The following is a 15,348-nucleotide window of genomic DNA, read 5'->3' as shown; positions in this document are numbered from 1 at the left end:
TCTTCATCATGCAGTCGTTGGATGATTAATGAATTCACCTTGTAATAATTACAGTGCCAAATAATAGAGGACTCATTGCATAGCCTGTCAAATAGTGAAAACAAACATTGAAAAAAAAAAAATGTGTCTTAAACTGCAGAGAGAGATCAATTTGACTGAATGAGTCTGGTAACAAACAATTAGAGTTGTACCACCAAAAAAACCCCACCCAAACGAAGAGAAAACAGGATGACTCAGTATTTAAAACAACTTCCATTTACTATGGCTAGGAAAAGTCTTTCTCAGAGGATAATCTGTTCTGTATTTTTCTCATGCAGAAGTCTATTCTGAATTTTTCTCATGCAGTTTCCTGTGAAACACACAGAACGTCTGTTCTTGAAGATACGAGACAATATGAGCAAGTGGCCTGGTTGGTAATCCAGTTTGTGGATAAATTTTTGTATATCCTGGTGAATTTTGCTTTGAGAATTGAGAAATCTGTCTTCTCTCACCATCATTTGCCTATTTTGGGAGATGACAGGTACATTTAACAATAGTTTCCTGATAGGAATCTTATTCCAAAGTCCAAAATACTAACAACATAGATTTAGGTGAGCATCCCATCTGATATTCAGGTGTGAAAAATTATCTTAAAATATCATTAGAAAAGGAAAAAGGTGAGACCATTGAGAGTATTTTGGACTCATACTGATATATATAACTACTTTGAGTTTACTAGAATTTACAGACATGGAATTGTTAGTTAAAGTTCCTTTATATTTCTTACATAACTTATTTTAGCTAGTGGGAGATTAAAGGGTTATTAAATATGCAAATTAACAAAAGCAACCCCAATAAGCTATTGGCAGGAATATACTTCATTGCAAATTTCATGATATTTTCTTGGTCTTGGAACTTAGATTTACATTCTATCTTTCACAACAGACCTGAAAAGCACTGAAAAGAAAGAGGGAACTCTCCTTCTCATTTAAAGAAAATTGACTAAAATGGATTCCTTAGGGAAACCCAGACTTCAAAAATAATTATGAGAAGGTGGAAGGTGAATAATAGAATTCTTTTCTTTCATCTAAACATTGATTTCTTTTTTCCAACGGTGACAGATCGATTTGGTTTATTTTTAGAGGCATTTTTTTAACTGGTCTTAAAGCCATTGTTCTTGAGGAAAGTCCTGTCAAACCTCATTTAATCAGAAGGCTTCTTGTTTTTCATGGGCCTTTTTCCCCCTCTGGATTTTGATGAGTAAGGCTAAAAGGCAAATACAATACTAAGGACTTCTGACAAATAACATTAATGGGGAGCTTTCTGTTTCATTTAGAATCACAGAATCATTTGAGCTGGAAGGGACCCTTGAAGGTCATCTGGTCCAACTCCCTTGCAATGAGCAGGGACACCTACAGCTTGATCAGAGTTCTTTCTCCAGGAACTGACTGCAGCTGAATTTCAGCTTATGCTGAAGGAGGAACAGATTATCCATGCTACACCCAAATGCTGTTCCATCTCCTGGAGACTCCATCATGTGCTATTAAGGGATTAAAGAGGAACTAGAGAAAAAAGCATCACATTTTCCATCTGGCAGAAACAGCAACAAATCAGTGACTCGGGGAAAAAGGAAGGTTATAAAAGTGATTAGCTATAGTTATCTAGCTTCCAAATAACCAGATGTGTATAACATAACATTGGTAGATCTTTAGCACAGCCACACACACACTTTGGAAACACAAAGGTTTGTTTTGACCCCATCTAACTAGAGATATCTACCTGAGTTGTGTGTAGTCACTCTGTCAATAGAGAGAAGCAAGTCTGAAGGAAGATGAAGATCTTTGGCATCCATCTCTTTTCAATAACTATAGCAAATGCAAGGCAACAGGGCCCGTAAATACGATGCCCTGGCAAAATGCCTAATTAGATTGAATTCACCTGAGAGGAGACCTCAGGGTCTAGGCAGCTGTCTGAAGTGTGAAATTGCATTTTTCTGCATTCCAATCCTCCTCCAGTTCTTCCTTCTCCCTGGAATACTCCATATTTCATTCTTCCCTTTTTCTCTGCCTGTACCATTTTTCTTCTGGTCCTTTATCATTCTCCTTTTTTTTCTCAAAATATGCTCATACTCATCCAACAAGGAAACTCTAAATCTAAAAAATACCAGGTAGGAGTGAATGTATGTTAGCTCCTGTGTTATAACTCTTCCTCCATCCTATTACATTTCTACTGAAATTAGAAGCTCCTTAGAAGCACTGTCTGCTCCTCTTAGTACAAATCCAAGCCCAATAGGGACCTCTGAATCCTTAAGGACAAACACAATAATAGCAGTTAAGGGCACCAAGGGAGGGAGTGGGTCAGCCATCTTCCCTCACCATTCATCTTAGTGAGCTGAAAGGTTCACATCGGTACAAATTCGAAGGCAGATGACTGACAGCACTACTTCCACGTGGCAAAAAGTCTGCAAATAAACTGTGGAGCAGGTGTTCAGTGGAATTAAGTGATTCACGGTAATTTACAGCGGCAGAAGCATCAATTTGAGAATTGCTAAAGTGTGAGTACTGAAACATCATATTTTATTATATTTTCACCTAGTAAATGTCAGCTGTTTTATTGGTTTTAACATCACATCAGGTGCACCTCTGAATGTACAAAGTACACCATTTGCATTTCTAATAAGTGTGGACTGCTAACCTCAGATACCATTATTTCTGCTTCATTTGTGAATACCACGAAACTAGAGAGATATTTTTGGTTGTGATTCACTTCCTAATCAGTTTCTTAGGCAATTGCTAAACAATTTATCTGTGTCTTGAACAAAGCAGTTAAGAGATCATGTTTGTTGTGCTTTAGCTTTTCTTCTGGTAACAAAGATTTTTCAGTCAGCAGCAGAAGAATAATAAAGCTGGTTTGCAAGCTAACAACCTGGCTTGCAATGTTAGATAACAGAAGGGACCTTCCCACTCCCAAACAAAAATGTTGGCAATAAAATCATTAACTGGCTAAGCAGTCAATGAAGGGATTCTGAAATCAAATAAAATAGCTTACTGTAGACCTTAAATCTTCAGCAAATGAAAAGATTATGTCCTGTTGGCAAAAGAAAATGAAGATCCATTAGCATGGACAACATAAAGGCATTAATGGAAAGTAAAAATACCCCCAAAACAAAAAACTGTTTTTTTAAAAATAGATTTTGATGTTTAATGAAAAAAAAAAAAGGCCATAAAGTTGATTTTGAAGCTCCGTGAACATTACGCTGTATGTAGACGCTGTTTGTTTTACTAAAATTCAGGGCTCTCTCCAGTCACCAAAGCATTTTTCAGCCATGGCCTGTTATTTTGCCATATTGCATAATGTCATTATGCATTGACTGGGTCTCATTGTTAATATTCTGGAGAACAGTCTCTATATAACTATCTATCCAACCCACAGTTATGTGGAGTTGTCATCAGGGTGAGGAATATGCTCACCATTGGCATATTACGGCATTTCTGTGAGTTATTTTTGAGAAGGACACGGGAATGGTGTTGGAGTGCTGTTGAGGGAAAACTTAGGTGGGTGAAATGAACTCAGTGTGGGTGGCAGGTCGACATAGCAACTAATATAAAATCTTGCCAGTGACAACAAGTGGGCAGAAGCTCATTTTTTTAATGCTTGCTGGATAGACTGTAGTGAATTCAAAACTAACCAAGCTGTTACTTCCTTTCCTAACATAAAGGAAGGGTGCCATCTAATGAGCACTAACAGTAATTCCTGCCATATTACAACCTTTTTTCTGCCTTATAAGAGCAAACTTTATCTATTACATGACAGTTTGTTTCAGTCTGCTCAGCTACTGTTGACCTTTTGCCCGAGGAGGTTGTGGATGCCCCGTCCCTGGAGGCATTCTAGGCCAGGCTGGATGTGGCTCTGGACAGCCTGGTCTAGTGGTGGGCGACCCTGCACTCAGCAGGAGGGTTGATACCTGATAATCTTTGAGGTTCTCTTCAAACCAGGTCATTCTATGATTCTATGATTCTGTGAGCCAGGCCTTAGAGCTGTCAAAGGTGTTATGAGGTGGCTCTTGGCAGAGTGCGTAAAGATGCTGCCTATGTGCTTTTAAATGCCATTTGTGTCTATCTTATTTTCTCCTTCTATCTCTGTGGGTAATGTGAGCATGCTTTTGTTGCCACCCTTATATCAGCTTCAGCCAGCTGCACATTCGAATATATTCTCAAGGACCTTACTGTAATAAATAAAACCGCTATAAACACTGTAGGAACATATACAGGTATTCATCCTTGCTATTTCCACTTCACAGAATAACTCTTACTACAGGTGTGATTTTCGTGGTGTAAATCACCTTCCAAACAAAAAAAGCTTACACTCTTGGAGTGATGAAGACATCTCTCCACTACTCATGGACCAGCAGATTCTCTCCTATGAACCATTTATCATAGAATTATAGAATGGCTTAAGTTGGAAGAGACATTAAAGAATATCTAGTTCCTACCCCCTGCTGTGAGTTGGTTGCCATCCACCAGCTCAGGCTGCCCAGGGCCCCATCCAACCTGGCCTGGAGCACCTCCAGGGGTGGGGAACCCACAGCTCTCTGGGCAGCAATGCCAGGGCCTCACTGCTCTCTGAGTAAAGGATTTCTTCTTAACATCTAACCTAAATTTCCCCTCTACTAGTTTAAAGCCATTCCCCTTGTCCTGTCACCATCACATCATGTATAATGTCAGTCCCCCTCCTGCTTGTAAGCTCCTTTCAAGTACTAGAAGGCTGCAATGAGGTCTCCCCAGATCCTTCTCCTCCAAGCTAAAAAAACCCAACTCCCTCAGCCTTTCTTCATAGGAGATGTACTCCAGCCCTTTCTAGAACATTAGGAACTCTCTGCAATGTATCATTCATCATTTAGCATCCTCTGCTGTGCGCCATGAATTTTCAGATACGGAAAGTGTTTCTGCAAAGAAAAGGCAGAAATATGTTTCCTTAATTGGGGTATATAGAAAAAGAAATGAGAAGATAAACTGTAAGAAATAAAATGTAAACAAGACCTCAGTAAGAACTTTCTGAAAATACTAGAGGTAACACCTAACAATTTTATGCATGATTCTAGCCTTAAATGTATCAAAAAATATACAAGGGCTTTTCTATCTTTCTTTTTTAATTTTTTTTTTTAAATAATAAATTGTTTTAAAATGAATCTAATTTACTTGTGAAAACGTGACTGATTTGTTGCCAGGACAAATGTTGCTTTTTCATCTAGTAATGCAAACATTACTGACTTTTAGAATATTTCCCACCTCCTGTCCATGTTCTGAAGCTCTCATGGCTCTTCGATCAAAAACCACAACAGCTATAGAAAGTTTACTGCAGTTTAGAGAAAATCAGCTGCCATGCTTAGGCAGCAGCATGTAGTTAAAAGTGAGGTCATTCCAGAGCCTCTCACTTAAATCTATCTAAATTAAATTCTCTGCAGGATCAAATGTTAATTTAGGAAGTGATTTTAATTTCAACAGGGCTGCGATCAAGTGACCTCTAAAGGTATGAGTTAAGATTCCCTGCTGCTGCAGACAGTTTTCCTCATTTTCTTTGCTTCTGACAATAAAACTGAAATTACTGTCATTCTTCTTGCCTCTCCAGGGATTTTGATAACAATGTATGAGGCCAGCACCAGCTCACAGAAAGAATTCAGTATGGAAAACGTAGCTGGACTCTTACATTGAGTTTTAAATGAAAGGTTCTTCAGACTTTTCATGCAGGAGGACCAGTGCAGAAAATGCTAGTCACTGAATCATAGAACAGTAACGCTGAAAAAGACCACTAGGATCCCCAAGTCCAACCCCTACCCATCCCATCATGCCCACATCCCTCAGTGCCACATCTCCATGGTTCTTGACCACCTCCATGGACGGTGACCCCACCACCTCCCTGGGCAGCCTGTGCCAGTGTCTGACAGCTTTTTTGGAGAAGGAATGTTTCCTAATATCCAACTTGAAACAGGGGCTCAGAATTTTGTTCTTTCAGTCTGTGTAAAATGCATCTACAGTTCTGTCACTCACAGTCCCAAGCAAATTTTTAATTTTTTGTTAATCTTACAACCAAACTTCTCAATAGATGTTTCAGTTAGGAACTAATCAGATTCATTGATTGTCAAGTCAGTACCGTCCACAAGAAGTCTTAAAACTCATATTGGGAATCAAAGTGTTGTTTACAGACATAGACTGAACCTGGAGAAGTGAGTGACGATGTTGGTTCTGGCCTTGGCTGGCATAGATATTTTCCTTCCTATTAACTGGTGTGGTGTCATGTTTGGGAATTAGGATGAGAATAATTTTGATAACACAATGTTTTTGCTGAGTAGTACTTACACTCGGTCAAGAACTTTTGGTTCCTTGTGTTGCCCTGCCAATTAGGGGGCTGGTGGGTCTCAGAGAGCTGGGAGGAGATGGGCCCAGGACAGGTCACCCAAACTGGCCAAAGGGATGTCTCATACTGTGTGGTATCACACAGAACAAAAAAACTGGAAGGAGTTGGCAGGAGGGTCTGCCACTGCTTGGAGAATGGCTGGGCATGGGTCAGTGGGTGGTGAGTAATTGCACGGGGCATCAACCATTTTATATATTCTTTTATTATTATTATTATCATTATTATCTTCCCTTCATTTTCTGTTCTGTTAAGCTGTCTTCATGTCAACCCACAAAAATCTTGTACCCTTTTCCACTTCTCTCCCCTAACCCATGGTGGGAGATGTGAGCAAATGGCTGTGTGGTGCTGAGCTGCCTGTGAGGTTAAACCACAACGCTGCTGCCAGATGAAAATTCTACCCAGCTCTCTTTCAGCTACACTATGCTAATAGCAGGGATGACATAGCTGACAGTTGCTGAAAGCTGTTTGTTCTTCTCCATTGTTTCTACTTTTATTATCATCTTTGGTTGTTTGCACAGTTCCATTTTCAGTGGTGCTCAGCCATAAACCAGGAACCTGATCAGGATAATCCATCTTTTCCTGGATGTATTTTCTTTGTGTTAACTGCCTATCTCCATATGCGAGAAGCAAATACTCATTACATTGAAAAGTTTTCTCTTTCCATAAAATATTAAACCTTATCAATCCAACAGGGCTTACTGCATAGCAATTCTACAAGTCAGGCAGCGATGAATGAGCAATCATTTCTGGTCTCATAAAGTTTTTATTCCACCTTTAGTTCTATGATATTTAAAGTAATTTGTTAGAAGAAATCAAGCCCTTTGAGCCACACCAAAGCCTGAAGTCCTTGAAAATGGTCTATGTGAAGGCTTATTTGGTTGTGATACTGTGTTGAGACATTGACACCACATATATGAAGCAGGAAACATCTCACCCTTGGTTCCCCAGGAGCTTTCAGAGCTTAAATTTAGTGAAGCAGTGGAACAGGTTGCCCAGAGAGATGGTGGATGCCCCATCCGGGAGACACCCAAGCTCAGGATGGATGGGGCTCTGAGCACCTGATGGAGCTGTAGGTGTCCCTGTTCATTGTAGGGGAGTTGGACTAGATGGCCTTTACGGGTCCTTTCCTCTCAAATCGTTCCCTGATTCTAGGAAATTCTGACAATCTAATCTAAAGCCACTGCTGTTGGCAGTTACAGTGACAGTCTGGGTTTTTCCTTCTTCAGCATATTGTTGGGCTACTTTCTCAGCCTTGCTATGTTAACCTAGATACACCAGGAAGGGTTTTGCCCCTTACAGCAGATATTGAAATCCTCTGAGAAAATATCCCCACATTTCCAGAATACTCATGTCATACTGTGGGCATTGTGACACTGTTTTACCTTGATCTACTGCTGCTTCAAAAGCATCATACTTGCAGTCTGATACTGGGGCCCTCTGCAAACTACACTCAAGAAAGCTAGGGTTTTATTCCAGTCTATGCTTACTGTAACAAAATTAGAAGAAATATATAAGAAACAGGAAAGCACAGATTCAGAGCATGCGTGACTCTTTTTTTCCAATGGTTACTGCAATTGTAGTTTATGAGGCATGTCAGAAAATCAGGACATGGCTCACAAATATTCTTCCTTTCAAGCAGGTGCTTCTCTCAACTTTTCCAAGTGCTATTGACAGTAAATGACATTTCAAAGGATCTATGAAAAATGTGCTTATACCAGTATTAATTTAGAAGACCTCTTTGCATAGTGCCCTTATTCAAAGGTGCTTGTTATGAAAAAGAACAAAAATGAAGTGTTCTTCTACTATATTTGGTAATGAATCACTCTCTGAGATTAGATCTTGGTTATTACTCCTCATTTTCTGGGGGAAATGGGAGAGCTCCCATCCCTCACTTACCTTCTTTTGGGAGAGCTAATGAGCTGCTTTTGATAAAAAAAAGTACATTTTAACATTTGAAAAATAATTGTTATGGCAGCTTAATGACACTATCTACTTAGTTTGTGTTTCATAAAGACCAGATGGGATAGTACATCCAACTGTAAAACAGGACGATGACCCTGGAACCTGGACCTCAGATGGCAACCAGGGGAAGACCTACCTCAATTAAATGATACTAATTAATAAAATTAATTACTTAGTAGGATCTTTTATACATTATTATTAAAAAAAAAAGAAATGAATTAATAATTACAGAATGTTGTTTTTCTGTGGTCAGGAAAATTATACAGAAGGAAGATCTTCAAATTGTGACAGAGCAGATTGATGAAAAAATAGAGCAAAAAAGATTGTCATAATTATTCTGTGACTAATCTCATTAAAGCATGATGAGTAAAAGTGAGCAAAGCTTTACAGGGCTTCAGACCTCCCCATCATGGAGGGCTGATGAGAATGGAAGTTAGTAAATGACAATAGAATTTAACTGGTGCTCTTGGTTTCAGAATTTTTAGTCGTAGACATTCACAGTGACTTCAGGAGAGCCCTAACTCTCCAGTATACTCTGCTGTTTTAGAAATAACTAGGGGAAATTTCTTCAGGCTTGTTCCAGCAAATTGAAATCACTTGGGCTTTTGGGTGGAGCTGAGTTTCAGAGTAGGTGGGGAGAGAGTGGCTATTGTGGATAGTGATATTAGGTGAGATAAATGGCAGTTTCTATTAATATTAACAGATTTCTGGCACCATGACTAATTAGGCTTATGTGGAAAAAGCACAGGCACTAAAGATGTGGAGACTTTTTTTCAGTTTTAAGCTCTATGCTGCCCTGAATATGTTTTACACTCTTTCTCAGGCTAATTAAGAGAAGATATGTTAGCTTTCAATATCAGTTTATTAGACCAAGAGGTTAAATTGTATTTTAGGATTTTGATTGCATGTTTCTTAGTTTGTAAGATTCGATCATAAAATCTGATATTTAAATAATACAAGCAATAGTATTTAACCTTATGGTTGCATTCAAGAAGCTGACACAGTGCGATCTACTTGGAGCCACAAGCTTCAGTTAAAGACTTCAAGTAACAGTGAATTTCACACATTCCTTACTAAGATGTTCCCTTGGTTAATCAAAATAACAGTAAAAAATATCCAGATTTATTTATAGGTCTGACTTTTCCTAGATTTCTTTTCCAGCCATTAAATCTTAATGTGTCCTCTTCTAAAAGATCTATACTCCCATCAGCTGCGTGCCAAGTTTTAAAGTCCAATTTTGAATGGATATTTCCAATATAAAATCATATTGGCAGCATTTTTATTCCACTAAATGCATAATCCAAAATTAATGCATGTTATCTGAGGAAAATGGTGTAATCTCCTTAGATAGACAGTGTGGTACAAATGCAAAGCATTCCTTGGCTCATGTTTCTAAATTGCACTACATAAATTATTTAATGCTAACAAAATTGCTTGTTGAAGCTCTGTAGGAGCTAGCAGGCTGGGTTGTGAAACTGTGTTTGATGACAGCTGCTAGGATGAATAGCATGTTGCTAAGACCAGATAAAAAACATGCTCTAATCTTACATCCGCATCAAAAACCTTCCACAGTTCTTGAAGTTTGCTGCAGGACAGCAAGGTATCTAAATCTGTCTGCTGCAAATTCCCAAACCTTATGAGCGAAGAAAAAAATAGTCAACACCCTAGCAAAATACGCTTCTCTTACATCACAAGCAAAGCTCAAAAATTGCTATTTCATTAGATAACGCAACCAACATTTTCATATCATTCATTTCATTTGCAGATGGAGAAGGAATGTATCTTGATTTGAATACTGCAATTCAAGAAATGCTTTTTTTTTTTTTTTTTTTGTAAATGGGGATTAAAATTGAAGTTTGAAGATATTGGGTTTATAAAGAGACAAATTGCCACAAAATTTATCTTTCATTTTTAATATCCTTTTTCTAATTAATAGGAGCTACAAATAACTTAGGAGGTTGAAAGCAAAAGCTTTTCCAAAGCACTGGAAGATATTACAAGAACTTTTTCTGTATTTACTTTTTGCTTTCAATTTCTTACATGCTGTGAGCAGAATTAGACACTGTTTCCAGAAAAGTCAGCAAAAAGCCATCGACATTTTTCCAGAGCAAGGACGTAGCAGAGGGACTCTTGTACAAAGAAAAATGACTTTGAAAACAACATAAGCAGTTTAGCAAACAAATCAAAACAAACAAACAAAAAAGCATCAAAACTTAAGGTAAAAGTTCTACTGATAATAGGCAGTCCCAAGATACTATTACCTTAGAGCCCAATTTCTCTGTAGTTGATGAAGAGAGACAGGACAATTCAGCCCACTTAAGATGTGGCACTTCCTCTGGCACCTATCTCTCTCCATTGAGTATGGGAGGGACCCAGCTTTCTTGGACCACGGGTTATTGACCTAAAATTAAATGAGATTAAACTGTCCAGTAGTGTCCATCAGGTTAATAAGAAATAATACAGCAAGAGGAGGAGAATCTAGATCTCAAAGTTAACCCCATGGGTATCACAGTTGATTTAAAAATGTCATTTCTTCGTGATAAATAAACATCAAATGCATCTGTCTAAAGATCTTATTCTGACCACCAATATGTTATCTGCTGGGAATCCCATTTAACCAAACATTCATGTCATCTTCAGGACTTTTATTTCCTTGAGCCTCACTGCTTCAATAAAACTACATAAGTTTTGAAAGCCAGTAGAAATAGAGACCCTGGAAGATCACCTAGTGCATTTCCTAACTCCAAGGCACGTAGTTGAAGGCAAAGAGTTTCTAAACTCAAGAAAATGAAATCACAGAATCATAGAATGATTTAGGTTGGAAGGGGCCTTTAAGATCATCTAGTTCCAACCCCCTGCTATAAGCAAGGACACCTCCCTCCAGACCAGGTTGCTAAAGCCCCATCCAGCCTGCACTTGAATGCTTCCAGTGAGAGGGCGTTCACCTTCCTGCCTTCTTTTTGCTTGTTTTCTGTTCTTTTAGATAAGACTTTCAGTCTTTTTTGAATGTCTCCTAGTCAAATTTCAATTTTAGTAGAAAATCAGATCTCATATGCTCTTATAGGCTTATATATATTTAATGACCTCGTGCTTATTTTTCAGTTAGCATATACTCCCTGAATATAATCAGCCACATAGAAAAAAATACAATTGTTATTGGGAAAAAAACCCTGATATTTACCTCTAATTTTTTAGTCTGGAAACTGCTTTCCTTAGTATACAACCATGAAAGAATGGGGAGGAATGGAGAGCTTGATGTAAACCTACTTTTAAATTCAACTAGAGCAGAAATTTTATTTAATATAAAGAAAAAGAAGGATTTTTTTCCCTGTGCATAAAGAATGTCATTTTATCCTTCATTTCATTTGTGAAAACCACTGAACTAAACATCTTAAATTTCCTCTAGCTTAATTAATTGTACCAGCCCGCAGACAAGTGCACTTCACTGCTATGCACATGGAATTAAATGCCCTGTCTTTTCAGATACAGATCTCTTAGAATCACTTTATAGTGCTGCCAAAACCAGAGGTCAAATAATGTCCTTGATACAGTATGCAGTAGAGAATATATATAGTAGAATAGTAGTAGTATAGCATACAGTAGAAAAGAAGGTCTATACTGTATTCTTACATGTTCCCCTTCTGAAAATTTCAGATAAATTCTCAATAAGTCCCTGTAGTAGTTTATTTTAACTCTGTTCTTATCCCAAATCTTAATTTCAATGTGATTTGGGAGCTGCTAGACAAAGATTCCGAAAGACTATATATGCTTATTAGAATATATAACTGGTTATTTATATAATTTCAATGACCATGGGTGACACAAACAATATTGGAGGTGAATCATTTGTCTGTGAACTCTGAAAACAAGCAGTAAAAAATAGCCATTGCTGCAGTAAAAATTTTCAGAGCAGTGCACACATGATAAAGGTTACGTAGATTGTGTGATGATTACTGCCATTGCATAAGTCTGGCAAAATTCAACAAGTCAAAAAGAGTGTAGAAGGGAACAATTCAATTATCCTGCTTGATCTCTGGTATAGCATTGCCCAAATAATCTCATCCAGTCTTTCTTCATTGCTTCCAGCTGCTGCTGATCTTCCAGAAAGGCAACCAGTCTTCAAATGGGGAATTCACTATTGATCTTGAAGTGAACTATATACCTTATTTTTGAACTGCATTTATCTTCTTCTACTTTCCAAAAGATGGGGGAAAATGACAGAAGATATTCTTGCACTCCAAAAAAAAAGTGCGCTGTCCTGAAGGAAAGAGATGTTATTTAAAGTCTTAAGGTGAGAATGAGACTTTGTACTGAAAAATTGATTGAGATCACAGTACACAGTAGGTAAGAGTGAGAAAGGGTGTGAGCTGCACTAAAATTATTTCACACTCATTTAATGTGCAGCTCTTTTAGATCTTTAGTCTAACTTCCATCAGCAGAATGCTGAGGTGAAAATGGAACTCTTGGACAAAGTCGGAAAACATTTTGCATTTTACTTAACCTCACAACTACTTGATTAATGAGGAAATCTTGTGCTTTTTCTGAATGAACTTTCAACACCCTTGATCTGTTCATTAAAACAATTTGGTACTTTGTTGCAGCCAAGGACACTTGCCCTTAGGAAAAATTACAGCAATCAAATGGGAGTGTTCAGACAAAGTTCCTAATTGATTGAATGAGGCTGGAATTTTTTTTAGAAGAGTTTTTTTATCCCCTGAAAACAAACCAACCAACAAACAGAATCTCTAATGAACATAAAGAATTCAAGATGAAGTGTACAAAATTTTTGATCCAGAAAAAGAAATGGTGAAATCAATGAAAAATGAGTAATATATAATGAGGTGGCAAAGCGATACTAAAATAGATATTGTTTGACATTAAAGAGTGACGTGATAACTGGAAATGGACAAAAATATTACTTAGAAAAATGTATCTCCAAAAAAATCCTAGATTCTACACATTCTGCTATGTTTACTGTTACACTGATAGAAAATCACATACAATCTTAATTAATTTTTTATTGTCATCAGGATGTTTAAATGTGAGGATACTGGTCCTGGAAGATCCTTTTCAACCTTTAGGAAGGAGCTGGATTTTCAGGAAGAAGTCAAGCTCTTCATACCAATGATAAAACTAGAAAATGTTCCTTCCTGTTTCTCTCCCCTCCTCCCACTCCCTCATTTAATCAATAGCTGGAAATTTCTGGAGTTTTGCAATGGAAGATCAAATATTTCTGCAAGAATTGGCAAAGCTGCTAAGGGCACGATAATTACAGTGAGCAACACTCATGGAATCAGGCTCTGCATTGACTCACGTTATTTCATTCAAGTGAGGAATTAAATTTATACAATGGATTTGTTGATGACTGATTTGGTTGTCTATGTATTACAAATGAGAAAGTTACAAAAATATCAACATGCAAACAATGTAATCATGTATTACAATTGATTTTCACTGCAGTGTATAGGATTTCAGTTGTTATTTTCAATTGCAGGCAATTTAAACTTAAATGTTAAGGAAAATGGGAAATTCTGACTTTGTGAAGGGAAAGAAGGGACTTCTCATGCAGAAAAAGCATCTAATTGAGATCTTGGCCAAGACTGGTAAATATGTGATCACAGCATAGAAATAGATTTATTTACATAGCACTCTATCTGAGGGTTCATATGGTCCTAATATACATACACATCATTTGTATCTGAAGTAATTCAATAAACACTGACCCACCCACAGCTACTTTTATAATTTTTGGAAATATGATTGTGCATTTGCATACAGCACACATGCACCTAGATCCACCTCTCCACAGATGCAAGTAGACATGTTTTGGCAAATGAATTGTTCAGGTGAATGTTGCTGGGCCAGTGTCCTGCCCAAAGGCAATGAGAAGCAGTAAAATGTCCAGGCTGTTCAGTTCTCAGAATATGAATAAATCCTTCTCACATTGTTGAAAAGTCGCTTGGCCAAATGATGAGAGGCTATCACCCTTAACCCTCTTACTGAATTTGACTAGATCTGACTACAGCTACATCCTAACCAAAAATAGATTGCCTTCAATTGCAATTAAAAGGATTATAATGACTTTCTTTTGAAGAAAAAAATAACTTCATGTTGAGATGTGGTGATTTAATATCCGTGTGCCTTTCCAGTCAAACGTTGCCCACTGGATTTTCCAGCATACTGGGAGCAAGGTTGCTCAGAGATTTCTCTGGAGAGTTTTAAACTCACATGAGCAAGTAATTGTTGTGAAGTGTGGGTTGATGTGTTGGTAGTCCCCAGAAAGCCTCTGTTCTGTCCCCTCAGGCTGAGTATGGCACAGAGAAGATAAGATGTTTAATGGTGTGGTTTCTGGGCAGCTCTTATGATGCACTGAACACTTTTCTTGGAATATCATGAAAAAGACCCTCTTAGCCTGCTCAGCAATAACTTTATTGTTCAGTTTTTGCTGAAGGAACTTCAATTGCTTGCTCAGTATGAAAGAGAAAGCAAGACTTTCACTGAATTCACGCCTGTAGGGTGAGAATTAGAAGTGTGACCACTTAAAAATTACCCTGAAAAAGATTTCTTTGATGAATATGACTTTTCTCTGTGCCTTGCTAACAGTGTCATGTCTGCATGCTTCGAGCTATTTATAAATGGCAGTGAGCTGTTTCCTTTGACAACCTTGTAATAATGTTTGTAAGTTATAAAAAAAAAAGAGATTGTGAAAAATATAGATATTCATAGAATTCGGATCCAGAAGGAATTTTTATTATTCTCTTGTTCCTACTCATGTAAAATTCCTTCTGCTCAGGAATGAATTAAGGCTTCAGTAGTACAAATGGGATTTGTTTGATATGTTATTAACATCAAACTCCAGCTTTAGAGAGCTATCATTAAAAATCAGTGGTAGAATAACAAGTCCTCTATCAGAGAATCGAAAATTGAAGATATGTAGTTGCTTGGAGGGTTTTATAAGAATGACACTAAAAAGTAAATCTGGTTTTCAAATTT

At 37.6% G+C, this 15,348-nt stretch overlaps 1 long non-coding RNA gene across 1 annotated transcript; it reads left to right on the top strand.

Moving 5' to 3' along the window:
* Positions 2,275–15,082, top strand: LOC110398665. Its single transcript, XR_002438538.1, has 3 exons — positions 2,275–2,533; positions 12,442–12,646; positions 13,386–15,082. It is a non-coding gene; the product is annotated as an uncharacterized LOC110398665 (long non-coding RNA).

The sequence above is a fragment of the Numida meleagris genome, chromosome 4, assembly GCF_002078875.1.
Source record: "Numida meleagris isolate 19003 breed g44 Domestic line chromosome 4, NumMel1.0, whole genome shotgun sequence".
Classification (NCBI taxonomy): Eukaryota; Metazoa; Chordata; class Aves; order Galliformes; family Numididae; genus Numida; species Numida meleagris.
This window is presented reverse-complemented; position numbering and strand designations above follow the sequence as displayed.